Source organism: Onychomys torridus, chromosome 9 (genome assembly GCF_903995425.1).
Source record: "Onychomys torridus chromosome 9, mOncTor1.1, whole genome shotgun sequence".
Lineage (NCBI taxonomy): Eukaryota > Metazoa > Chordata > Mammalia > Rodentia > Cricetidae > Onychomys > Onychomys torridus.
The window spans coordinates 7,586,310-7,613,849 of NC_050451.1; the positions used below are offsets into that span (position 1 = coordinate 7,586,310).

Consider the following 27,540-nt stretch of genomic DNA (forward strand, 5'->3'; position numbering starts at 1 on the left):
AGCATCAGAATATCAGAATTGACCTATCAGCTTCTGCATTCTCACTTCATGGAAGAGTTGTCCAAGCTGAACACATTATGACATGAATATACTGAATGACATGAATATACTGAATGACATGAATACATGAAAAATAGTAGACCAGGCATTGGAATCACACATAAAGATGGCATCTTTGGAGTAGAGAAACTCATCCTTTCAGAATTCTGTGCTTTATTTTTATTTTTCTTGGTGGAAAGGGATTGAGCCCAAATCTAACTTTGACTGTGATGCTTCACTAAAGCATCCTTCAATTGGAGCCATGTCCCTCCCAGGTATGTATATTCTACCATGCTGTCCAGCCTTTGGCTACAGATTTGTACAAGGGTCTCATAGTGTTTATGGTGGTGACTGTGCCATTGGGTATTTCATTCTGGCCACTGGAGCTGAGCCATGAGCATAAACAGGCAAGTTGCAAAGACACACGGATAGAAAAGCCTTAGACAAGATAATGACTTGATGTGATGTTCTTAGAGAAGTTACAGCTAACTAAGGCAGTAAACACCTGCAGACCCAGCATTTCAGAGGCTGAAGCAGGAGATTGTAAGTTTGAAGCCAACCTTCATAACACAGTAAGTTCCAGGCCAGCCTGGGCTATACAGCTAGACCACGTCTCAAAGGAAAAAACTGCAAGTTAAGGGCAAAGCTTTGGAACTACCTCTGGGTTGACAGGTTACCTAAAAACATGAAAATTTTCCAGTAGAAGGAAGAAGCAGAGAAATGTTCTGAATACATTATGACAGCCATGAAAAATAGTAGACTAGTCATTGGGATCACACATAAAGATGGCATCTTTGGAGTAGGAACATTTGAAAGGATAAATAATATGAATAATGGCAAAATGCGGCATTTCCTTCACCTGCTCTGTTCTTTCTACTACAGAAAGAGTCCCAGAATGCAGGAGGAAGAGGCAGGAGGATGCCATGAGTTCAAGGCTAGTCTAGGCTACACAGTGAGTCCTAGATGAGCCTAAACTGCAGAATAAGACCCTTCCTTATGAAGCTAAAACAAAAAAAAATGAAAAAAGATTTGTTCTAAAGTCTTATGTAGTTCTTCAACAGCACTAACCAATATCCTCTAAAGATCTATCTTATAAGAAAGAAGGAATGATGAAAATTTATGAGGAAAATCACAAATGAAATCAATTCAGTGGTATTTTGCATCACAGGTGAGAAAGAGTCTTGTTAACAGTGATGCTGGCCTCTATTCATTGTTTATAGAGTAGTCAATACTGGTCCAGGCCTGTTAAAAGCTGATGAGGGTACAAAGGTGAAGAGGGCTGAGGGTACAATATTTAAGTTGTTTTTAAAAAAAACCTCACAGAAGGGGATGATGAGGGAGGTAGCCAGGACTTCAAAGTTAGGGAAAGATCAAGGGTCTGCCTTCCAGGAAACACTCTAAAAGAAATTCCAGCTACCAGAGCCAGCAAGAAAAGCAGACACTTCCAGTGACTCCCAGGTCCAAAGCATCCTTTGACTTGTGTGCTGGTTAGTTTTATGTCAACTTGACACAAGCTAGAGTCACTGAAGAAGAGAGGCCTCAATTAAGAAAATGCCTCCCTAAGATTGAGCTGCAGACAAGCTTGTAGGGCATTTTCTTTGTGATAGATGTGGGAGGGCCTGGCCAATTGTGGGTGGGGCCACCCTGGGCAGGTAGTCCTGAGTTCTACAAGAAAGCAGGCTGAGCAACGGGGGAAGCAAGCCAGGGAGCAGCTCTCCTCTGTGGCCTCTGCATCAGCACCTACCTCCAGGATCCTGCCCTGTTTAAGTTCCTGTCCTGACTTCCTTCCATGAATAGTAATGTGGAAGTGTAAGCCAAATAAACCTTTTCCTCCCCAAGCTGCTTTGGTCATGGTGTTTTATCACAGCAATAATACCCTAACTAGAACAATCTTGTTTGCCTTCACTCTGTATGGTGGCCGTAAAGAGGCTGAGCTGGAAAGTAATCTCCTTAGGCCACAGGAAGAAAAGATAAGAGATGCCAGCTGAGTAGCTAATACCTTCTCTGCCTTCCTCCCTGATGACTGACACTGCCATCCTCACTCCCACCTCAGATGATTGACAATCTCATTCCCCACTCCCACCCCAGATGGTTGACAATGCCATCCTCACTCCCACCCCAGATGGTTGACAATGCCATTCCTCACTCCCACCCCAGATGGTTGACAATCCCATTCCCCACTCTCAGCCTCTCTTTGGGAAAGGGCTGGATTCCCAAGAGCCTGCTCTTTGGCCCCAACTTTATCAACGCCTTCTTGGTTCTCTACTCCAAAAGCTGTGCTCTGTCACTAAGTCACACTCCCCATGGTCAATTCCTGACTTAGATCTTAATCTAGACACCCCAGAACAGTGGTTTTTCCTTTCAATGGGGTAAGAGAAAGAGGACAAAGGCATACCCTTCCTCTAGAGGTCTAGTTTCCCTGACTTCTATCCACCATATACCTGGCAACCAAGAAGAAACCAACTGCTCCTGTGAAGGGGATGTCCCCAAGCAGACCAGCAAGCATTCTTAGTGTGGACTCTTCCAGCCTTGTCTCCACCTCCTAACCACAGGTTCATTCAGCTCAATCCTTAAGAAAAAGCTTTAACATGCTCAACATTGGATAGACATTTTAGTCCCTAAGAAGTGTTAAACTGTTTGCAGACTGAATGGTAAGTAAAATACACACCACATTACCATATGCCTTGACCTTGACTTTTGACAGACCTTGACAAAGCCTTTTCTATTTCCTATCTTAGCTATATCATGCTACCAAATCCACCTGAACCAGATGTCCTCAGTAACAAACAACCATAAAACCTTAGAACCATAATCTTAGCTATGTGTACACCAGAGAGTCACTGGTCTCAGCTGGACTCCAGAGGGCATCCTGTCTCAAGCCATGGGTCCATCAGAACTAGGCTCCTCACCAAGTATTGGGCTCCTCTGTCTATTTTCACCCTGGCACCTAGGCTAAAGGAGAAACTCCAGAGATGCTTCACCCTCACCATGGACATGGCCGGAGTGCAGGAAGAGAAGCTCAGCCATGCAAGGTCACTTCCAGCCTGACCTGAGGCACATCTGCTAACATCTGATGGCCAAAGCAAGCCAAAAGATTCAGCACAAGGTCAAGGGACAACAAATTGCCCTCCAACCACCAAAGCCAGCCACAGAGCTGTGCCCAACATCAGCAGAACTGGGAAGTGCTCTCTTCTGGTGAGCGGAGAGGGGGCAGAGCAGGTGTGTTTGAGTAATAGTCTGATCTATCACAGGCAACAATACAGTCCAGGAACAAGAGAAAGAGACAGCATCTGCCCCTCTCCTGCTCAGCAACCAAGATTCTGCCATTCATCTTTATTGAGTCAACTCATTCGTCTGTGCAAATGAAAGAAACCCCAACTCCATTCTCTCCATGGCGTGTTCAACAAATGAACAAACAAAAAGCTGGGTGCTGGGGGATGCCTTTCTGTACGCTGTGGATATGTGTGACTCACATTGAATAATAAAGCTGCATTGGCCCATGGCAGGGCAGGATAAGGTTAGGCAGGACATTCCAACTGAAGATGAGACAAAGAAGGGTGGAGTCAAGGAAGATGCCAGCCACCACCCAAGGAGCAGCAAGATGCCAGCAGACTGGTAACTCCATGCCACATGGCACCATATAGATTAATAGAAATGGGTTGAGTTAAGTTATAAGAGTTAGCTAGCGGCCGGGCGGTGGTGGCGCACACCTTTAATCCCAGCACTCAGGAGGCAGAGACAGGTGGATCTCTGTGAGTTCGAGGCCAGCCTGGGCTACAGAGCGAGATCCAGGAAAGGCGCAAAGCTACACAGAGAAACCCTGTCTCAAAAAAACCAAAAAAAAAAAAAAAAAAGCTAGCAAGAAGCTGAAGCCATAGGGCATACAGTTTTTAATTAATATAAGCCTCTGAGTAATTATTTTATAAGCCACTGTGGGACCTCGGATGGGAGAGATTCTTCTGGACTGCTGGGCAAGGCAGGACACAGGGAAATTTCTGTGTGCATCTGGGAACTTTCCCTACGGCAGTTTTCCTGTGGGGCAGACCCAGTTCCTCACCACTCTCAGATCTGATCATACAAAGTTCTAGAAGAAAGACAGACTAACATGCACACAGAAGAACATTGCAATGTTAATCACGCTTATGGTTAGCATGTATATATAGATTGGATGATAACATCAACTTATAACTAAAATGTCAATTCCAGGGGCTTGGGCAATGCTTCAGTGGATAAAGTGCTTGGAGTACAAATATGAGGACCTGAGTTCAATTCCCAGTGCCCATGTAAAAGAAAAAAGACAATGCAGGGCAAGGGGTGGAGAGCCCGGAGAAATGGCTCTGACCTTTTATGGCCTCTGTGGGTAACAGGCACACATGTGGTACACGAACATACATGCAGGCAAAATGCTCACACAGACAAAATAAAATTCTAATTTAAATTTAAAAAAAAAAAAAGCAATACAGGAAGTGAACACCTGTAATCCCACAGCTAGCGAAGATCCCTGAGCCGGACTGTCAAGCCTAGTCAGCAAGCTCCAGGTTCAATGAAAGACTTAGTCTCAAAAAAGTAATGTGGAACACAATGAAGATGCTTGATATTGACCTCTGACCTCTCTCTCTCTGTGTGTGTGTGTGTGTGTGTGTGTGTGTGTGTGTGTGTGTGTGTGTGTCGGTGGTGGTGGTAGTGGTGGTAGGTTTTTAGCTTTTTAGCTTTTTTGCTCTTTTAACGGCCCACCACCCAGCTCCCAAATAAATCACACATAGAGGTTTATTCTTAATTATAAATGCCCGGCCTTTAGCTTGGTTTGTTTCTTTCCGACTACCTTTTGCCTCTGGGCTTTTTCCTTTTCTTACTTCTGAATATCTTACTTTCACTCTTATCCACAGCTGCTGAGTGGCTGGGTGGCTGTGTAGCTGGGTGGATGGCCCCTAGTGTCCTCCTCCTTCTCTTGCTCCTACTTCTTCTCCTCCCAGATTTCTTCTTCTATTAATTCTTTCTGCCTGCCAGCCCCGCCTACCCTTTCTCCTGCCTCACCATTGGCTGTTCAGCTCCTCATTAGACTATCAGGTATTTTAGACAGGCACAGTAACATAGCCTCACAGAGTTAGACAAATGCAACATCTTCATCAGCAAACAAATGTTCCAGAACATAAACAAATGTAACACACCTTAAAATAATATTCTACAGTGTGTGTGTGTGTGTGTGTGTGTGTGTGTGTGTGTGTGTGTGTGTGTGTGTAAGGACAGCCTGTTGGAGTTAGCTCTATCCTTTCATCATATGGATTCCAGGGATCCAACTCAGGTCACCAGGCTTGGCAACAGGCCCTTTTACGCACTGAGCCATCTCACTAGGTCAAGATTGAATTCTTTATGTAAAAATAAACAAGCGAATCTGTCTCTCTAGTATGTACGTATTTTACCTTTAATAAATGGTAAAATTATATATACATAAAAGTTGACACAAATTTATTAATGCCATTGTCAGAAAATGCTTGATTTGTAGACTTAGTTCATTTACCTGTATAACCAGGGTCATATGGAACTTTCTCATCTAAAGGGCTTGCTAGTAGAAAGGGTTTGGGAAGGCCTGTTCTAGACCATCATGTTCCATGATTATGATAGGGGGTTCTGTAGAGCTTTGAGCTTTCTGAACCATGAGAGTACTGTTACTTCACGACTATAGCTGCAAGCAGGAAAGAGACAGGCTCTGAGTCCACTTCAGAGGCAGAAACAATTCTGAGCAGGCCTTCTGGTTGATTGTGAGTGAGCTCGGATATGTTGTCAGACTGGCCCTCATGTCAAAAATGATCTCCAGTGTGATAACTATGGAGCTGTGTCTGCTTTCCCCTCTCCAAAGACATGCTGAATTGCTCCAGACCTCCCTGACGAACTCACTGGAGGACCCACCTGCCCCTGTGAATGAACTTGGCTGGTTCTGAAAGACGGTCATAATCAAGGTTCTGCTGAGGCCCATTAGGACCCCACAGCAGAAAAGAAGAGCCAGCATGGCCTTAGTGTTCCATGATCTTCTCCAGGGCCTTTCATTCTGCTTCCCACAAGGCACAAGCTCTGAACTTCTACAGGACACCAGAGCCAGTGACAAAGCTCTGGGTGAGAGAAGCTAAGACCCTGAGTCCCCCCATACACCCTCAGAACCAGCCCCCAGGCCTCAAGATGCAGTAAAATATACCACAAGTCCAGACTCCAGTCCACTCATGTGTGTATGTGTATTTGTATTCTATATGTTATATGTTGTGAGATGTTTGTATGTGTGATCTGGTATGTGTGATATATAGAGTAGCATATGAATGCTATGGATGTTATGTGTTGTGTGCAGTATTCATATGTATGTGGTATGGTGTGCTTCATTGTACAATCTGGAGTATTGGTATGGTGTGGTATATGCATACCATCTGGTGTATGAAGCATAGGAATAGTGTGTGATGTGAGTTGTGTATGGTGTGGTTTGTGTGTATGTGTTATCTGATGTGTATGTGGTTGGTATGGCTGCATTTAAGTGGAGAGAGCCAGTGGTGATATTTCAGAGACTCTTGGTAATAAACTTTCTTTCTACATCCATGCCTGGCTGCATCAGGGCCCTGAGAAAATCTACTTGTCCCCACACCCTCCTTAGGAAGGCAACTTGCCTCCCCTCTTCCTGTGGGGCTCCCATTTCTCTCCAGTCCCAGACACAGCAGTTTGGAAGTCACATGACCCTGCCTTGGCCAATCATTCTATCCTAGTATTCTTCAGCAGGAGCTGGACAAACCCTTTAATCTTTGCAGAGGGACTGCCTGTCCCTGCAGCCTGCCCTGGGGAGTCAGTTGAACTGAGCTGTGCTTATGGCTAGGAATTACACAGACTAGAAACCTTGTCAGAAAAAAAGAAAGAAAGAAAGAACCAAAACAGCCAGTCAATGGGTGAAAAGGGAAAAATTTATTCCAAACTTCCAAGGTTGTCTCCCAGGAAATCAGGGAGAAGCACCAGAGGAAAAATGTCCAGAGTTATATGGGAACTGAAGAAAGGGGGCCTGTGAGCTGGGGTGGGGCTTTGGGGGGAAGGGAGGGTTCCAATAGAGAAAGAAAGTAAATGTTTTTAGTAAGCAGAGAGTTGCCATGTGGTGGGTGTCCCACAGGGGCTTACGGTCAGAACACGGTCAGAAGAATGACGCATGGGGAACAATGCCTTGGGGAACTACAAGAGAGGCCCCAGGAGAAAGGGAGAGGGCCTTTTACCGCAAGTACATTTTATTCCCTGGATTGTTCTTGGATATGATATCGTGCCTCCTGTGACGAACATTTAGACTCAATTTATAAGACATGTTCATTCTTGATGGATGTCAGAACACAGGATAGAACCCAATCTGGTCTGTGTGCCCTGGATCCGGATACGGCCTTCTGCCTTGCTTTCATGCTTTCCCCAGATATAATAGTAGGTGCCAGGCAACTGTGTTTAAATTGGTCTGTCCTGAGAAAGTTCTGGGAAAGTGCTGCTCTGTTAATATTCAGTATGTGCTTGTTGGTGGTTTTGTTGTTGTTGTTTTTAAACATGTTTTTCTGAACTCAAACAACCTTCCTTGGGTCATTGCTTTCTTAGTTTCATTCATGTATAAAGAACACTGAAACTAAAATAAAATTGTCTGCAGCATTAGACTGTAGTCTGTCCCATTCTTTCAGGTCCCAGGTCCAGCAGACAAGATCTGCACAGGTGGGCTGAAAAGCTGATACTTACTGAGCAGGAGAAAAAGATGGATGGTTAGAGCAGGTGAAAAGCTGACACTTACCAAGTAGGAGATGAAAGATGGACCGTTAGAGCAAGTGAAAAGCTGAAACCATCTTAAGTACAAGGTGCATTCACTCTACCTAAGCTACAGAATAGCCCGGCTTAGCAGCACAGCACTCTGTGGAGTGCCATCTACTGCCCTTGTGATCAAATGACTCTGGAGGAGCTGCAGCCCTTCATCACTGCCCAGCAATGAGTCAAGACTGGACCATATGTCACCAGCCTATGAAAAGATCCGAATTTAGAATTGGATTGTAACTCAGTAGTAGAGCACTTGCCTACCAAGTCAAACACTCAGGGACACAGCAAAAATAAAGCAAGTTACTTAATTTTTCGAAGTATGATTTCTGCTAAATGCATATCACTCTTGCAACATCCTAAGGTTAGAAATAGAAATCTTAAGTCACCCACGCAAGTTGAGATCATCTGTAATTAGTTCATTTTACCTAAGGGCTTTGGGAAGGTGACTGAGCCCAGGAGTCTCATGTGACTAACATGTCAGGATCCACACATGTGGGGTTGTAGACCCATGTTAGTGCTTCGCTTGAGAGCATTCTCTCCTTCCAAATTTTCGGACTCAGTCGGTTCCTCATTGTGCATCCCTGTGGCACCATGGCCTCTTCTTGGAGGCATTGCCCTCAAGTGTCATTTACAGTTAGATATGCGCAACTGTCTTCCTTCCCTGAGACAACCTGATCTTTGAAGGTAAAGACCCTTTGGCGGGGCATCGCCACGGTGCTTAGTATCTTGCTTATTTATTAATTTACCATGAATAATGAGATTAGAAAGTGGCAATAGAAAGCCTAGGAAAACAGAATATAATGAAAGAGGGTGACAAATGACAGCCCGGGTCCCAGGGAGGCCCAGTCCACAGCAGGAAGAACCATCCCTGGGCATGTCCTGAGCTGTGCGGCTAGTACAAGTTTGTGAGTGAGTTGGCTAGCATCAGCTCCTCCGTGGTCCCTGCTACACTCCGCTGGCTGTGAGTGGGTGTCCTGCCTGGGGGAGTACTGTGTGGACGAGCAGGCAGCCTCAGGTTCCTGCCTGAGCTCCTGCAATGGCTTCCCTCAATGATGGACTGTGACCCGGAAGTCAAAGATGAATCAAACCCTTTCCTCCTCTAGTTGCTGTTGATCAAAGTGTTTTATTATAGCATCAGACTGAAACTAGAACAGTCTATTTGTGTCTTCTCTAATTGGATTTTTATTGTTGGGTTAGGGGTATGTTGTGTTTTTCATATCCATCTGATACTACATAGTTTTCAAATAATTTCTTGTCTCTCTGAAGTTTCTACACAGTAAGAAAATTAACTTTAATAAATTCCAATATATCTACTTTTTTTCCTTGTGGATTATGCTTTGGGGTTGAAGTCTAGGAATCGTCTCCTAAAGATTTTTCTCATATGATTTTTTTTGGTCAAAGGTTTTATAGCCTACATTTAAATCCATGATACATTCTGAGGCACTTGTAAGATTTGGGTTGAGATCCCTCGTTTTTTGGCCTGTGGAGGTTCAGTTGCATCATATGACTTGCTGAAAAGATTGTTCTTTCTTCATTGAATTGCTTTTGTACTTTGTCAAAATTAGCCAGGAATATTGTTGCGGGTCTGTTTCTAGGTTCTCCTTTCTCTTCCTTGATCTATGTGTCTGTCCTTCTGCCTGCAGCATATACCTGATTACTGCAGCTTTGTGATAAATCATGACATTAGGTAATGTGAACGCTCCAACTTTATCTTCTTCAAAACTGATTTAGCTTTAATGGGTTTCATGTTGGGAGTTTTCGTCTGCCTGCATTCTTTTCTCGTGCTTTATTCTAGGGAAGCAAGTTCCTCTCTACCTGCCTTTCATATTGCATCTCCTGACACTGTTGCTGCTTGGGCCCCAGTCTATCCTCCAAACACTGTAGGAGAGGCCCAGTGGCTGCTGACATCTGACTGGCATCTTGATAAACACTGGGCCAATGTGGATCCTGACTGCTGAGTCCAGCCTTGTAAGGCTGGGAATCCTCCTGCCTGGGAATTTTCCTGGCATTGGACCTTTGCATTGCTACTCCTGGTTCAAGGCACACTTGCTCCATGCTGGTATGAGGAACAATATGTCCTGAATTCCTGCTCTCTCATATCCTGAGTGCTTTGGGGAATGTATAGATTGGAAACAAGTGTACAGTGTATCTGGCCAGTCTGTGCATTTTTGTCTCCTATGAAACAAGGAATCATAAGTCTTACAGAGCTCTGATCTGGAGGGGAAACTGCCATCTGGGTGTAAAATACATGGGAAAAAAATTAGTTTAAAAAAAGAAAAAGCTCTGACCCATTATCTGGTATGTGGCTTGTGTATAAGCATCAACATGTAAAAAGCAATGGTTACAAGGGGGTGGGAATGATACCAGCCTGCAACTCTTGAGGCATGCCCTGTTACCTCAGCCAATGTCTCTGCCTCTGTTGAGGCCAGAGAACTGCTCTGGAGAAATTTCTACTTCATATTTTCTTTTATCAGAACATGTCAAAAATGGTCTTCACCTAGGTACAAAGAGCATTCAGTGGAGAAATAACTGTGCTGGGGGCACGTATGACGTCCCCAAATTAATCCAAGTGGGTCAGCAACATAAAGGCAAGGGCTAAAATCATAAAACTCTTAGACCAGAGCATGGAGATTTATCTTCAAGACCTTGGATTCAGCAATAAATGCTAGGACACCAAAAGTGCAAACTAAAACAATAACCCTTTTTACATCAAGGAAATCTCAGGATGGAAGTGAATTAAATATTCTTTTAATAGCCTGGTGGTGGTGGTGGTGGTGGCACACGCCTGTATTCCCAGCACCCAGGAGGCAGAGGTGTCAGATATCTATGAGTTTGAGGCAAGCCTGGTCTACAGAGAGAGTTTAGGACATCCAGAGCTACATGGAGAAACCCTGTCTCAAAAATAAGAAAGAAAAAAATTTTAAATAATGGAGGGCAGTGGAGGCTGGGAACAAATGGGAACAGAGTTCAATGCCATGTGTGTATAAAAATGCCAGGAGGGAACCACCACTGCATATGCTAGCGTACAGAACTGGATCAACACATAAAGCAAAAAAATTAAATGGGAAATATCAAGAAAGTGAAAAGACTACCTACAAAATGGAGGAAAAAATTATTTTCAAATCAGTGTGCTGATGTCCAAAATACACAGGATTCTTACAATTCAATGATACAAACACTCTAATTAAAGTCTCTATAAAGGAATCTTATATTCATTTCTCCAAATAAAAATCTATAAATGCCAATAAGTACGTACAAAGATAGGCAAGGTCATTGGTGATTAAGATCACAAAGATGCATCATGTCATATGCCCCAAGATGAAGAGAGTCAATCCCTGGAAGCTAACAATGTTGGCGAACATACAGAGAAAGCAGAGCCCTCACATATTATGGATAGGATAGTTGTAGGAAACACTTTGATGATTTCTTACAAAGTCAAATGTAAAATTACCACTTGATCCCACAATTCCACCCCTAGGTTTATATACAAAAGAATTAATAAATACTTCAAACAAATATATGTCCACATCTGTCTATAGCAGTGCTGGGTATAATGGACCTAAGGTGGAAACACCTCCTTATGGTTTACCAAATAGATAAACTAAATGTGATGTATAATGGAATAATGTCCAGGTGCAAAGGGGAATCAAGTACTAATGCTGACCTGTAATATAGTATGGATGACCCTCTAGATCCAGCTAAAGTTTATAGGAAATGCAGCAGACAGTCATGTCGAGCCTCTTGAGAATGCAATCAGCAAAACCCAAACTTTGGACCCCCTCCCTGGACTCCATATTCCAGCCCAAAACTCCTGCTGTTTTACTGAAGGCCAGGCCCATTCCAGGGACCCCAGGTAAGTCACCGTCCACTGCACATTAACACTCCTTAAAGCCAGCCCAACAGCCCCAAACTGCACCCACCCCCAGGCTCCATAATCTGGCCCGCAACTCCTGTAGAAGACTTGTGCTATACCAAAGGCCATGCTGGTGCTAGGGACCCTAGCTAACACCCCAAACATGACCCACAGCCTGTTAACACTCCCTAAAGCCTATACAACAGCTCCCAACAGCACCCCCTGGGCTCCATATCCTGGTTCACAACTTCAGCAGAAGACTTCTGCTTTATCAGAGGCCGTGCTGTAATAGGAACACCAAGCAGGTACCCAGAACCCTAGAGGCCACACAGGTACTTGGAACCCCAGAGGCAACAGTAGTACCCAAAACCCCAAAGGTCATGCAGGCTTCAAAAACCTCATGGAGATACCATACTGGACCTGAAGATTGGCTGATCACCAGAACCCTAGGCTACTCAGGCCAGAAGACAAGAAAGGAAATATCCATTTAACAAAGAAAAACTCAGAAATCAGCACTAAACCTATAATAAGCCCAAACTCAAATGCCTAGAGGCCAGCTTAAGAACAGAACCAACAACAGCCAGGACAATATGGCACCATTGGAGCCCAGCGCTCCCACTACAGCAGGCCCTGATATTTCAACACAGCTGAAGCACAAGAAAATGACCTTAAATCCAATTTGTGAAGATGATAGAGACCCTTAAAGAGGAGATGAATAAATCCCTTACAGATCCCAGGAAAACGCAAACAAACAGGTGAAGGAAATGAATAAAACTGTTCAAGACCTGAAAATGGAAATAGAAGCAATAAGGAAAACACAAACTGAGGGAGTCCTGGAGACGGAAAAAACAGGTAAGTGAACAGGAACTACAGATGCAAGCATCACCAACAGAATACAAGAGATGAAAGAGAGGCTCTCAAGCATAGAAGACATGATAGAAGAAATTGATATATTGGTCAAAGGAAATGTTAAATCTAAAAAGTTCCTGAAATGAAACATCCAGGAAATCTGGGACAGTATGAAAAGACCAAACCTAAAAATAATAAGAATAGAAAAGAGAGATGATTCCCAGATCAAAGGCACAGAAAATATTTCCAGCAAAATTATAGAAGAAAATTGCCCTAACCTAAAGAAAGAGATGCGTATAAATATACAAGAAACTTACAGAACACCAAATTAGATTGGATCAGGAAAGAAAGTCACCCTGCTACATACTAATCAAAACACTGCATGTACAGAAGAAAGAAAGACTATTAAAAGCTGCAAGAGAAAAAAGCCAAGTAACATATAAAGGCAGACATATAATAGAATTACACTCAACTTCTCAACAGAGACTCCAAAAGCCAGAAGGGACTGAACAGATGTCTTGTATACTCAAAGAGACAACAGATTTCAGCCTAGAGTACTATAACCAGCAAAACTTTCAATCACCATAGATGGAAAAACCAAGATATTCCATGACAAAACCAAATTTAAACAATATCTATCCACAAATCCAGCCCTACAGAAGATACTAGAAGGAAAACTCCAATCCAAGGAGGTTAACTATATCCAAGAAAACACAGGAAATAAAAAATTTCATACCAGCAAAACCAAAAGAAGGGAAACACACACACACACACACACACACACACACACACACACACACACACTACCACCACCAACATCATCATCATCATCAAAATAATAGGAATTAACAATCATTAGTCATTAATACCTCTCAATATTAATAGAGTCAATTACCCAATAAAAAGACACAGGCTAGCAGAATGGATTTGAAAACAGTATACATTTTGCTGCATCCAAGAAACACTCCTTAACATCAAGGATAGATATTACCTCAGAGTAAGGGGTTGGAAAAAGATTTTCCAAGCAAATGGACCCAAGAAGAAAGCTGGTGTAGCCATTCTAATATCTAACAAAATAGACTCCCAACCAAAATTAATCAAGAGATGGGGAAGGACACTTAATACTCATCAATGGAAAAATCTACCAAGATGATGTCTCAGTTCTGAACATCTATGTCCCAAGTGCAAGCGTACCCACATTTGTAAAAGTAACATTACTAAAACTTAAGTCAAACATTGAACCTCACACATTAATAGTGGGAGATTTTATTACCCAACACTCACCCATGGACAGGTCATCTGTCAAAAACTAAACAGAAATAATGGAACTAACAGACATTATGACACAAATGGACCTAACAGATATCTACAGAACATTTCACCAGAACACAAAAGAATATATCTTCTCAGCACCTCATAGAACCTTCTCCAAAACTGACCATATACTTGGTCACAAAGTAAGTCTCAACAGATACAAGAAAATTGAAATAACTCCCTGTATCTTATCAGACCACTGTGGATTAAAGCTGGATATCAACAACAACAGAAAACCTACAAACTCGTGGAAACTGAACAACTCTCTACTGAGTTACCACTGGGTAAAGGAAGAAATTAAAGACTTCCTAGAATTCAGTGAAAATGAATGTACAACATACCCAAACTTAACCGGACACAATGAAAGTGGTGATAAGAGGAAAGTTCATAGCACTAAGTGCCTACATAAAAAATGGAGAGATCTCACACTAGCAACTTAAGAGCACACCCACCTGAAAGCTCTAGAACAAAAAGAAACAGATATATCCAAGAGGAATAGATGGCAGAAAATAATCAAACTGAAGGCTGAAATCAATAAAATGGAAACAAAGAGAACAGTACAAATAATTAATGAAATAAAGAGTTGGTTCTTTGAGAAAATCAACAAGATAGACAAGCCTTTATCCAAACAAACCAAAAGGCAGAGAAAGAATATCCAAATTAGCAAAACCAGAAATGAAAAGGGAGCCATAACAGACACTGAGGAAATCCTGAAAATCATTAGGTCATACTTAAACCTGTACTCCGCAAAATTGGAAAATCTAAAAGAAATGTACAATTTTCATGATAGATACCACTTACCAAAATTAAATCAAGATCAGATAAACAATTTAAATAGACTTATAACCCCTAAGGAAATAGAAGCAGTCATTAAAAATCTCCCAACCAAAAAAAAAGCCCAGGGCCAGATGGCTTTAGCACAGATTTCTACCAGACTTTCAAAGAAGAGCTAGTACAATACTCCTCAAATTATTCCACAAAATAGAAACAGAAGGAATGTTGCCAAATTCATCTTATGAGGCCACAGTCACCCTAATACTCAAACCACACCAAGATGCAACAAAGAAAGGGAATTACAGACCAATTTTATTCATGAACATCAATGTAAAAATATTCAATAAAACACTGGCAAACCAAATCCAAGAACACATCAAAAAGATCATCCACCATGATGAACTAGACTTCATTCCAGAGATACAGGGATGGTCCAACAAATGAAAATCTGTCAGTGTGATCCACATATAAACAAACTGAACAACAACAACAACAAAACAGAACACATGATCATCTCATTGGATGCTGAAAAAAGCCTTTGACAAAATCTAACACCCCTTCATGATAAAGGTCTTGGAGAAATCAGGGACACAGGGAACATACCTAAACATAACAAAGGCAATGCACAGCAAATCTATTATAGACAGCATCAAATTAGAGAGAAACTTAAAGCAATTCCACTAAAATCAGGGATAATACAAGGCTGTCCACTCTCTCCATACCTATTCAGTTATAGCACTTGAAGTTTTAGCTAGAGCAATGAGACAACTAAAGGAGATAAAGGGGATACAAATTAGAAAAGAAAAAGTCAAAGTATTACTATTTGCAAATGATACGATAGTATACATAGGTGACCCCAAACATTCTACCAGGGAACTCCTACAGATGATCAATGCCTTCAGTGAAATGGCTGGATACAAAACTAACTCCCCTCCCAAAGAAACAACCAGTAGCCCTCCTATATACAAACAATAAATGGGCTGAGAAAGAAATCAAGAAAACAGCACCCTTCACAATAGCCACAAATAATATAAAATACCTGGGGGTAACTCTAACCAAGCAAGTGAAAGACCTGTATAACAAGAACTTCAAGACTTTGAAGAAAGAAATTGGAGAAGATATCAGAATATAGAAAAAGCTCCCATGCTCATGATCAGTAGAGTTAACACAGTAAAAATGGCGATCTTACCAAAAGCAATTTACAGATTCAGTGCAATTCCCATCAAAATCCCAACACAAGTCTTCACAGACCTTGAAAGAATAACACTCAACTTCATATGGAAAAACAAAAAATCCAGGATAGCTAAAACAATCCTAAACAATAAAGAACTTCTGGAGGCATCACCATCCCTGATTTCAAGCTCTACTGTAGAAAAATAGTAATAAAAACCACATGGTATTGGCAGAAAGACAAACAGGTTGATCAACGGAATCTAATCAAATACCCAGAAGTAAATCCACACATCTATGGACACTTGATTTTTGACAAAGAAGCCAAAGTTATACAATGGAAAAAAGAAAGCATCCTCAACAAGTGGTGCTGGCTTAATTGTATGTCTGCATGTAGAAAATGCAAATGGATCTGTCACCCTGCACAAAACTCAAGCCCAACTGGATCAAAGACCTCAACATAAATCCAGCTACACTGAACCTGACAGAAGAGAAAGTGGAGAATATCCTTGAAAGCACTGGCACAGGAGACAACTTCCTGAACAGGACACCAGTAGCACAGACACTAGGATTGACAATAAATGAGACCTCATGAAACTGAAAAGCTTCTGTAAGGCAAAGGACACTGTCAAAAGGACAAAACAGCAGCCTACAGAATGGGAAAGGATGTTCACCAACCTCACATCTGACAAAGGGCTAATATCCAAAATATATTAAAGAACTCAAGAAACTAGATGTCAATAAACCAAATAATCCAGTTAAAACATGGGTTATGTATCTAAAGAGAGAATTCTCAACAGAGGAATCTCAAATGGCCAAGAATCACTTAAAGAAATGTTCAGCATCCTTAGTCATCAGGTTGGAAATGCAAATCAAAATGACTCTGACATTCCTTTCTTACACCTGTCAGAGTGGCTAAGATCAAAAACACAAATAACAGCTCATGCTGGAGAGGATGTGGAGCAAGGGAACACTCCTCCATTGCCAGTGGGAGTGCAAACTTGTACAGCCACTTTGGAAATCAATATGGTAGTTTCTCAGAAAATTGGGAATCAATCTACCTCAAGACACAGCTACATCATCCTGGGCATTTACCCAAAGGACACTCCATCATACCACAAGATAGTTGCACTACTATGTTCATAGCACCTTTACTTGTAATAGCCAGAACCTGGAAACAACCTAGATGTCCCTCATCCAAAGGAATGGATAAAGAAAATGTAGTACATGTACACAATGGAGTATTACTCAACTGTTAAAAACAATGACATCATGAAATCTGCTGGCATTATTCATAACAGCCAGAACTTGAAAACAACCCAGATGCCCCTAAACTGAAGAATGGATAAAGAAAATATGGTACATATACACAATGGAGTGTTACTCAGCAGTAAAAACAATAACATCATGAAATTTGCAGGCAAATGGATGGAACTAGAAAATATCATCCTAAGTGAGGTAACCCAGACTCAGAAAGACAAACATGGTATGTACTCACTCATAAATAAAAACTAGATGTAAAGCAAAGGATAACAATACTACAATACACAGCTCCAAAGAAGCTAGAGCCTTCATCCAGTAACTGATGGAAACAGATGCAGAGATCCACAGCCAAGCACAAGGCTGAGCTCCAGAAGTCCAGTCGAAGAGAGGGAAGAGGGATTCTATGAGCAAGGGGCATCAAGATCATGATGAGGAAACTTTCAGATACAACTGAACCAAGCTAGTGGGAACTCAGGAACTTTAGACAGACAGCTGTGGAGCCTCCATGGGACTGGACTGAGGCCTCTAAGTAAGAGAGACAGTTGTGTAGCTTGGTCTGCTTAAGGAGCCCCTGGCAGTGGGATCAGGATCTATCCCTGGTGCATGAGCTGGCTTTTTGGAGCCCATTACCTATGGTGAGACACCTTGCACAGCCTTGATGTGGCGGGAGGTGCTTGGATCTGTCTCAACTGAATGTACCAGGCTTTGAGGCCTTGCCTTTTAGGAAGGGGGATGGAGGTGAACCAGGGTGGGGGGACTTGGGGGAAGCAAACCGAAGGATGAGAGGGGGATATGTGGTTGGTATGTAAAATGAATAGAAACTTTCTTAATAAGAAAATGTAAATAAATAAATTAAAGAAGTCCAAGGCTGGAGAGACGGCTTGGAGGTTAAGAGAACTGGCTGCTTTTCCAGAGGACCCAGGTTTGGTCCAGCACCCACCTGGTGGCTCACAAACACCCACAGCTCCAGTTCCAGGGGATGCAGCAACCTCTTCTGACCTCCATGAGCACCAGGGATACAAGTGATACACAGACATGCATGCAGACAAAACACCCATACGCATAAAATAAAAAAATTAAATTAATAATAAAAGAAATCATACTATTGACCTCAGTATTGGACATTCTATGGAAACAAAATTTTAAAATATTTTTGTCAAGTCAATATATGTTTAAAATCTTTTAACAATGTATTGGGGTGATGAAGAAGGGAGAAAAAAATAATAAAACCAAATTTTGGAAAAAAGAACATAATGAAACATAATTCTTGTAAACTAATACTTACACAATTTTCTATGAATGTACCATCTATGTTCTAGGCATTACATTACGGCTGTATTTTTTCAATAAACCTGACACGTATTTTTTAATTAAAAAAAAAAGAAATTTGCTGGCAAATGGATGGAACTAGAAAAAATCATCCCGAGTAAGGTAACCCAGAAAGACAAACATGGTATGTATTCACCGATAGGTGGATATTAGCTGTGATGTAAAGGATAACCATGCTACAATCTACAGACCCAGAGAAGCTAAGTAGCAGGGAGGGCTCCATGAATCCCCTGTGAAGGGGAAATAGAATGGATGCTGATAGTACATGGGAGGGGTCTGGATGGGGGATGGAAATGGGAACAGGAGGCATCAATCAGGTGGGGAAGGATGGAGGGAGAGAGTACGGGGGATACAGCTGGAGTGGGAGGGCACCTCTGGAACAAGCTAGACACCTAGTGCAACGGAACTCCCAGGAATCTGTGAAGGTGACCCTAGCTGACTCCTAGCATTTGGGGATACAGAGCCTGAACAGGCCATCTCCTGGAATCAGGCAAGGCTTCCAGTGGAGGGACTGGGACACCAACCCAGCCACAAAACCTTTGACCTACAGTCTGTCCTGCCTACAAGATGTGCTGGGGTAAAGGTGGTGCAGAAATTGTGGGAGTGGCCAGCCAGTGACTGTCCAGCTTGAGATCCATACCCTGAGAGGGAGCCCACCCCTGACACTGCCTAGAGGATGGATGGACAGTCCAGAAACTTAGGAGAGAACCAAACACAACTGGCAAAATAAAATAAAAGTCAATGAAGTGATTACTAATGATATTCTGCTACACTCATAGATTGGTGCCTAGCCCAACTGTCATCAGAGAGGCTTCACCCAGCAACTGGTGGAAACAGATGCAGAGACCCACAGCCAAACATTAGGCAGAGCTCAGGAAATCCTGTGAGAGGGATTGTAGGAGCCAAAAGGATCAAGGACACCACAAGAAAACCCACAGAATCAACTAGCCTGGGCTCACGGGGGCTCACAGAGGCTGAACCACCAACCGAGGAGCCTGCATGGGACTGACCTAGGCCCTCTGAACATATGTGACAGTTATGTAGCTTGGTCTTCTTGTGAGACTCCTAACAGTGGGAGCAGGGGCTGTCTCTGACTCTGCTGCCTGCTTCTGGGAACCTTTCCTCCATCTAGGCCGCCTCATCCAGACTTAGTAGGAAAGGAGGTGTCTAGTCTTATGGCAACTTGATGTGCCATGGCTGGTCCATATCCATGGAGGTTTGCTCTTTTCTGAAGAGAAATGAGGAGGAGTGGATCTGGGGAAGTGAGGGCATTGTGGGGAGGGACTGGGAGGAGGAGGGAGAGGAAACTGCTGTCGGGACGTAAAATAAATAAACCCAGAATTGGGAAACTAAAAATGATTTGAGTCTTTAACAAATTACGGGGGGGGGGGGGGCACTAAATGACGATCTGTGTACTAGCTGGCATTTGAAAGGCATACGTATTTTTCTAAAACAGGCAAGACTTAACTGTAGGGCCTAGGTGTGCATACTTAGATAATAAGTTTTGAAGTGAAGCAGGGAGGTGGTTACTGGAAATCAGATAGGGGCTCCTTGGATTGGAAGGGAGGGGGGCAGAGCTAGAGAAGGGGCTTGGGAAGCTGCCTGGGGGGCACTGCCAGGTCTTCCCTTACTGCTGGGAGCAGTTAGTGTGTGATATAAATAGTTGAAAGGGGAGAAGACAGGCTGGCGGCGGCGGCGGCGCTGTGGCAGCTGCAAGACCCCCTAGCACCAACAGAGGGTCACGGGGGAACTCAGGGTTGCCTTTCCTGCTGTGAAAGGCTAAAGTAGCCCACTGCTTCCGAGAGCAGAGCCGTCATTCCCTGCCTTCAACTGTTCGTCCCTCTCACCTGACAGAGAAAGGCTCTGGGAAGTGGCCAGCAGCTCTTCATTTGGCCACGAGGAGGAGGGGAGCAGGAAACAGGACCTCAGAGAGAGGGGTGCTCCAAGGAAGAAAGTCACCGGGTATGTTCTTGTCTCGGCTTCATGCACTCATCAACATGTATATTCCCTTTCCTCGAGGCCCTCCCTCTCCCTTCCCACAGCTGAATGCCTCCTGCCCAAACCCTGTGCCACTCACTCACTCCGATGACAAGAAACCTCCAAATCTTGACATCAAAGCAACAGCCCCAGAATGGACAGTTGTCTCTCGGGGTTCATAGAAAAGAAGCGCAGTGAGAAACCAGGTGCATAGCCACCCCGGGGCCTGCAGAGGGGAGGGGTGAATTTCCAGAGAAAAGTGTGCCTGTACAATCGAGCTTCCTGGGGCCAGTGGATGGGAAAAAGAGAACACCGCCCCCAAGTGCCGCTACCACCCACCGGTGCGGGGACCAGAGGAGCGCAGGGCCAGAGGAGTGTGTGCCCTCCCCGCTGCCCTGCATTGTTCTTGGTGCAGGTGCCCTGTGACCCACTCACTGCATAACTTCCTGTCCTGACACTAAGGGGCATTCTCTCTGCAAGCAAAGTCACACAGATAAAAACTGAGCAGGGCTCCATCCGAACTTCAGGATATGTGTACAGAAACATTTTTTGAAGTTTTTATTGTTCTTACATTGACATTTTGAGACAGGGTCTCACTATGTACTCTTTGCTGGCCTTGAACTAAGAGTTCTACCTGCCTCTGCCTCCCAGAGCTGGGATTAAAGGTGCTTGCCACCATGCTGGCCGAGAAATACTCTGAAAGACAGGAAGATCCTGGAGGAGAATGTTCCAACAGGTAGGCAAAAGTGAGCTTTAATCACACCATAGACTGTTCTACCCAACACAATTTATCTCCCACTGGCTATGAGCTCCTTGTGGGTGGAATCTGCAAGCAGCCAAAACACAGCTAAATGTCTGGCACACGAAATGCACATATAAATACACGCGAGTGAGCACTTCATAAACAGGCCAATTGTTGACTCTATGAATGGATGATTTGGAAACACAAACTGCATCACCTTCCAGGCACTGCCCTGCAGAGCTGTATCTCCTCCAGTCCTGTATGCACCTGACCTCAACTTCCGCTCACAGCTGCAGGGAGAAGTGTGGAGTCTGTGAGGCTGGCAGAGCCAGCCAGAAAGCACAGCTCTCGCTCATTGTTCCCGTAGTTTCCTTTATTTGCCTCTGGCTCTGCTGAAATCGTGGGAAAGACGGAAGTGGAGGCACTTGGATTTAAAAACAGTAAAGCTAGAATGAAAGGTCTTCAGGCTTACTCAGGCAGGGCCCTGATCCCTGTGGAAAGATCTTCAGCCAGTAGGTGCTAGTCACAGAGGAATGGAAAGAACAATATTTAAGCCAATAATAATAATAATAGAAGGAGGAAAAGAAGGAGACGAGATTTTTAAAAATCACACCTCTGGTAATGAAACTCCTCACAAACAACTCCCCAAACAATAGTCATAACTCCTGAGTTCTTTCTCACTCATGTGAGCTGATGTCACTCTTTAAGATCTTTTAAGATTTGTTCAATTTGTATTTATGTTCGTGTCTGCCACATATGTGCAGGTGCCTGCAGAGGCCAGAAGAGGGCGCAGGATCCCATGGAGCTTGAGTTAAAGGCTTTGGGAGCTGCCCTGCATAGGTACCAGCAACTGAACTCCAGTCCCCTGGAAGAGCAGCAAGTGTCCTTAACCACTAAGCCACGTCTCCAGACTGTGCTGCTGTCAGTCTTGACAGGGTATTTCTTCCTGATCTACACTACTGCGCTGCTTTGCATGAGGTTCCATTGCTAATATTCTGCAAACGTGCCTTCATTTCAACGCTTCGAATAAGATGCCAAACGCTTGGAAGGATGTGGCCCAGACAGAACCCTCGCTAGGTAAGGAGCTCTAGGCATCCAGGCCTTTGCTCATGGCAGACCCAGAGTCAAGGGATCCACAGCCTCACCTTGCTGCAGAATCCCAGGTGGCAAAACCAGTCACAGCTCAGGGGAGTCGTGAGGGCTGAGAAGGAAGGAAAGTTCCTTAAAAGGCCTTTGTGAGGAGCCATGAACACAGAGTGGTAGCCTGTGGAAGAGACCTGTGAGCAAAGCACACAGCAAGGAGGAGGAACGATGTCCAGAGACGCCTCCCGGTCCCTACATGGAGAAGTAGCTGTGGGGGTCATTGGGCCCCAGCTAAAAGTCGTCCATCCAAAGGCGGTGCAAGAAAACCTGGAGTCTAAAAAGCTAACCAGAGAGAGCTGACCGCCACGAAGGGAGCCAGAGTGCATAGAGAAGGAAGCGCTTCTGCCTGCCTCTGCTATCCTCCTTGATCCTTGAGCAGACCCTGGTGCAGGATTAGTAGTGACATCTGGGTTAGTTGTCCAGGTCACTAGCATTAGTAAATGATACACATGTGACACTGGTCAATTGTGATTTGTCAAACAAAAACAAGTTGTGAAAAACAAGAAATGCCTCTGTTTAGCAATGACCCGTATAATCTGTAAATGAGGCTTCGCTCATCACCCTCCCCCATCCTGTGCAACAATCCCTCAGAATTGTCCCATTCCAGGGTGAGGAGGCTTAGATACTGTATCTACCACTTCCTGCCCCTCGATGATCACAGGCCGTTCAGGAAGCTGTTGAGTCACTGGATTTGGGAGCCTGTGGGTAGGTTGGACTTACTTCTGTGACCACAGGAAATTCTGGGACAGACAGATCGGGGGTTCAAGGTCAAAAGTTCTTGGTGCTTCTGGAACTGAATTAGAACACAGGAGTGTGCTGAGGGGGAATGAGATGAGCCCCCAGGAGTACACTCTGATGCTGAGGAGGGATGAGACCCCAGAGTACCCAATGTTGAGGGTGGATGAGATGAGACCCCAGGAGAACCCAATGTTGAGGTGGGGGATGAGGCCCCAGGAGTACCCAATGCTGGGTGGGGGATGAGGCCCAGGAACATGCTCTAAATCCCTGCCCTAAATAGGAGAGTTTTGCAGGCTCCTAGATCTTAAGTTTTGACTTTCATCCCTTTGGGTCCCCGTGGCTTTTCTCCAGGTGAGTGTCTCACCTGATGCCAATGGAGATGTGCAAATCTTTAGGGCAACAGCTACTTTCCAGTGTTCAGCTTCTTCCTGGCTGAGACTTTGGCCTGGTCAGTCACTTCAGGCCCCACTTTGACCTTTTAAAACTCTGTGTTCCCTTTAAGGCCATCCTCAGGACGAAGTGCTGGGGAACAAACCTAAGAGCCAGTATCCCTGAGAAGCTCACAATGGAGTAAGGAAGGGAAAGAAAAGTTCCCCATTATTCCTTTAAGAAAGCACACGCTCCACATTCAAACAGAAAGGGGTTTGTGAGGCTTAAGAAATGATGTTTGGGGAGCTAGATATATTTAAGCTGATTTAAACAGTGTAAGTGTATGTATGTATCAAGCATCACGTGGTGATATGCACAGTTTTATGTTTTCTTGTAGCAATCAAAAATAAATTCAACTTTTAAAAGAGAGCAAGGACGTACCATAAGCACGTCAAATCAAGAACTCGGCTGCCACGGCAAGGGTTCTGTCTCAACCTGGGTTGCACTTCTTGCTTGATGACAGTTACGTGTCATTGTCCACACTGCGGCAGGCCCAGGCCTGCTGATGCCTGGTTCTGTCAGCACTGGAGATGGCTTGTTCCTCGGACGGAGAGGACCCTACCAGAGGTGCTCAGGCAAGTTCCTCCCGGCTTGTACCAAGCTTTTTAACACCAAGTCTGGAAGGCATGCAGTTACAGGATACCTGGCTCTGGGCTTCTTCAAGAGGCTAGGTAGAGGGAGGCTCCACTCCCTCCTTATGAGGCCACTGCCCAGCTGTGGACTTCCCAGGCTGCCAGCTAGGCCTGGAGATGAAAAAGTCTAGCTAGGAGTGTGGATTCTAGGCAGCTCTGGGGGACAGAAGGCACCCCACTCAGGCCCCTTTGCCACTGGGACAGCAAAGCCTTCAGGGTCAACAATGCAGTCAGGCAGAAGAGTCCTGGTCCTAAACATCAGGACAGTTGTTTCCATTTTGAAACCTGCCCAGGGTTCCCTTCACCAATCAGGCATCTCCCGCTCTTTTGCCCGGCTGTTCATCTCCCCTGGGGCTCTTCCACACCTCCTCTGGTTCATTCCACCACTTCAGAACCTCCCAGAAGCAACCTCCTTCCTCCCTCAGTGGCCTCTGCCTCTGCCCAGGTGACTTCTCTGATCCCTCAGCCTGGACCACAGCACCAGCCACCTTACAGGTGGTGGCAGGTGCCACCAGCACTGGGCTGAGCTCAGCCGCTCCCTCTCTGCTAGCAGCTTCCAGACTATACAGAAGGCCACAGCTTGGTCTTTGGGCCGTTTCCCCAGTGTGCTGGTTACAGAATGAGTGGTTGAAGGATGATTTTAGAATGCTAGCCCGGCAGAGACTTCCAGGGTACAGCAGTGGCCCCTTCAATCAGGAGAGGCTTCTGGGCTTAGACAGGATGCCCAGGATGTAGAAGCAAGGCTGAGAACCACAAAGAGGAAAGCGATGGTGTGAGAGCCTTGGACAGCCCTGGTGGCTTGGCCTGACTTGAGGCTGGACTAGATGACCTGTAAGAGGAGGTCCTGCAAAGCCATGTTTCTTGTGCAACTTACCGATTTACTGCAAACCTTGACAAGTGGCCCGGTAGTGGTAGGCCGGGCTTGGGAGCAGTGCCAGCTCTACCCGTTACTCGGGCACGCCCCTGGCCTGCTGGTTTTTGTCTCCACGCTACACAGCGGGAATGATGGGGCTCATCCAGAGACTAACTGAAGCTGTTAAGGTGGGACCCTGACCCCATAGGACTGTGGCTATAGAAATGCAGGAAAGGAGACTAGGGAACATAGGACATTATGTCTAGGTGCTAATCTGTGGTCGACTGCAAAATCCCTACCAGCAAAAAGAGCTTTACCGGATATGGCCACCTGATCACCAGCATCCTAGCCTTCAGCATCACGAACCAAATAAGTCTTGTTCTTTGTAAGTTATTTGACCTGCAGCATTTAGGAAATGGACTAATGTGCCACTTCCTGTGGCTGAGAGAACTAGAGTAGTAAGAATGAAGATGAGGGAAGCCAGGCACAGTGGCTCATACCTGTAACTCCAGGACCTGCGGGACTGAAGCATGTGTTCTACGCCAGCCTGGACTTCAGAGTAAGACCCTATCTATAAATAAATAAATAAGCAAATAAACGAACAAGCAAACAAATAGTGCTTGGCATGTAACAAACACTCAGTCCATGAGACTAGTAACCACTGTCAAGGACCCTGAGCCACCCAGAAGGAAAACTGCCAGCCAGGCTCTGGTATACCCACAGGCTTTTTCATTGGCTCCCAACCTTGGGAGATGTAGAGAATGCTACAGAGTCCAGAAAAGGATAGGATGCGCTAGGTTGAGCTTTCGCTAAGCCAGGGCTGAGGGAGGTAGCACATATTAAATGCACTTTTTACTTAGGCCAGGTTTGAACACGTTGAGTTGATGAGGACACAGCCCTTCACAAGTTGAGGAGCACTGTGAAACAGACAGCTGAGCAGCTGAGGCCTGACTATCATTTTCATCCAGCTCAAAGTCTTGTTCTACATTCCGATGCTGGGGAACTTGACCAAGATCAGACACACTGAGCCAGGCCTAGAGGCTCACGCTGGTAGTGCCATCACTCAGAAGTCAGGAAGAGCTTCAGTTTGAAGCTATACCGATCTCAAAATACTACATGAACACTCACACACACACTCTCACACACACACACACACACACACACACACACACACACACACACACACCTGTTCTTCAACCACAAACCAAGCAGGGAGTCTTTCTTGGTGAACTCATATCCTCCATTTGAATAGTCCAAATTTAGCAGAGCAAGGGACCCAAGCTCCTGGGTTCTAAGAGGGGGACACGTTGAAGCTGCCTATCTTGGTGACTCAGACCTTCTCTTCCCTAACCCTCTAAACTCCTCTCCTCTTTCTAAGAGTAAAGGCCAAACCTAAGAAACCAAGAGAAGGTCTGGACTAGACACTACCTCCCTGGTGTCCTTAGGCAGGTTGCTTGCCCTGCCTCAGCCAGGCCCTTCCCTTACTGAAAAATACATTGGCTTGGCTGATGTGACTGTCCTCAAAAGGAAAACATAGATGGGAAATGTGGGGCTGCATGAACTGTGTCCCAGAGAAAAATAAATATAAAATATAAACATCAAAATCAAACACTTTGATAAAAAAAAATACAAATGGTGTATATATGAAATTTATTAAAACACAAAGAGCTCCAATCAATTAATATGCAAAAGAAAAATCCAGAGAAAATAAGGAATCTATATGAACTGCCAGATCGTAGGCCAAGAAACCCAAACTGTCACAAACATAATACGTAATAATATTTATTAATTTACTACTTACTTAGAGATAGGGACGGTGTTAGCATTTACATGATGGATACCTTTGAGCCTTCAAGTCCAATTAACAAGGACAGCTGCTTAATTCACTTTATAGGCGGAGGGACTGAAGTCCAGAGACATTCAGTAACTTGCCCAACATTACACATCTTGAAAGTCACCGGAGAAAGAATCTCACTCAGGCAGTCGGACAGAACACCATGTCACTGGCTCGCAGTGAAAGCCTTGTGGGAAATACCCTTTTTCGCTTGTCAAATTGCCAAAATACTGAAGTTTGGTAGGACGCAGTCAAACTGGGTGTGAAAATGAGCATTTTCAGGCATTGTGGGTAAAATTCTTTTTGAAAAGTGATCTGCTGATATATTGTTGGATGAAAAGTTACTCTACAGGTGGTCTCACACACAGCCACGACATTTTGTACACAGTGATACTTTAGCTTGTGTTAGCTAAAGATAACAAAGATGAGAAATAAACCTGTCCTATTTGCTAGTGGGAACACAGATTTGGGCGGCTGCTGGGAGAGACGGCTTTGAACTGGGAGTTGCTAGAGCCCAGTATCCCTTACCACTCAGCCCGGTATCCACGCTCCTGAGAATTTACCCAACCGAACTGGACTTGCGTCGCATCTGTATGATGATGTTTGTAGAAGCCTTATTTATGAATCCCAAACATAGCAAACAAGATGTCCTTCAGCAGGACAGACAGACTTTGGTGCAGCCATACAATAAAGTACAGCTCAGCATTAAAAGGAAGTGAACAAACTGAACGGCTTCAGAGGGGATTCAAGGACACTGGGATGTATTACAGGAGTACAGAGTTTATGATGAAAGTTACT

The 27,540-nt window shown here is 44.3% G+C and overlaps 1 pseudogene; it reads right to left on the reverse strand.

Annotated features, from left to right (window-relative positions):
- The window catches only part of LOC118591173, a 41,959-nt pseudogene that overhangs the window by 7,479 nt on the left and 6,940 nt on the right, over positions 1–27,540 (reverse strand).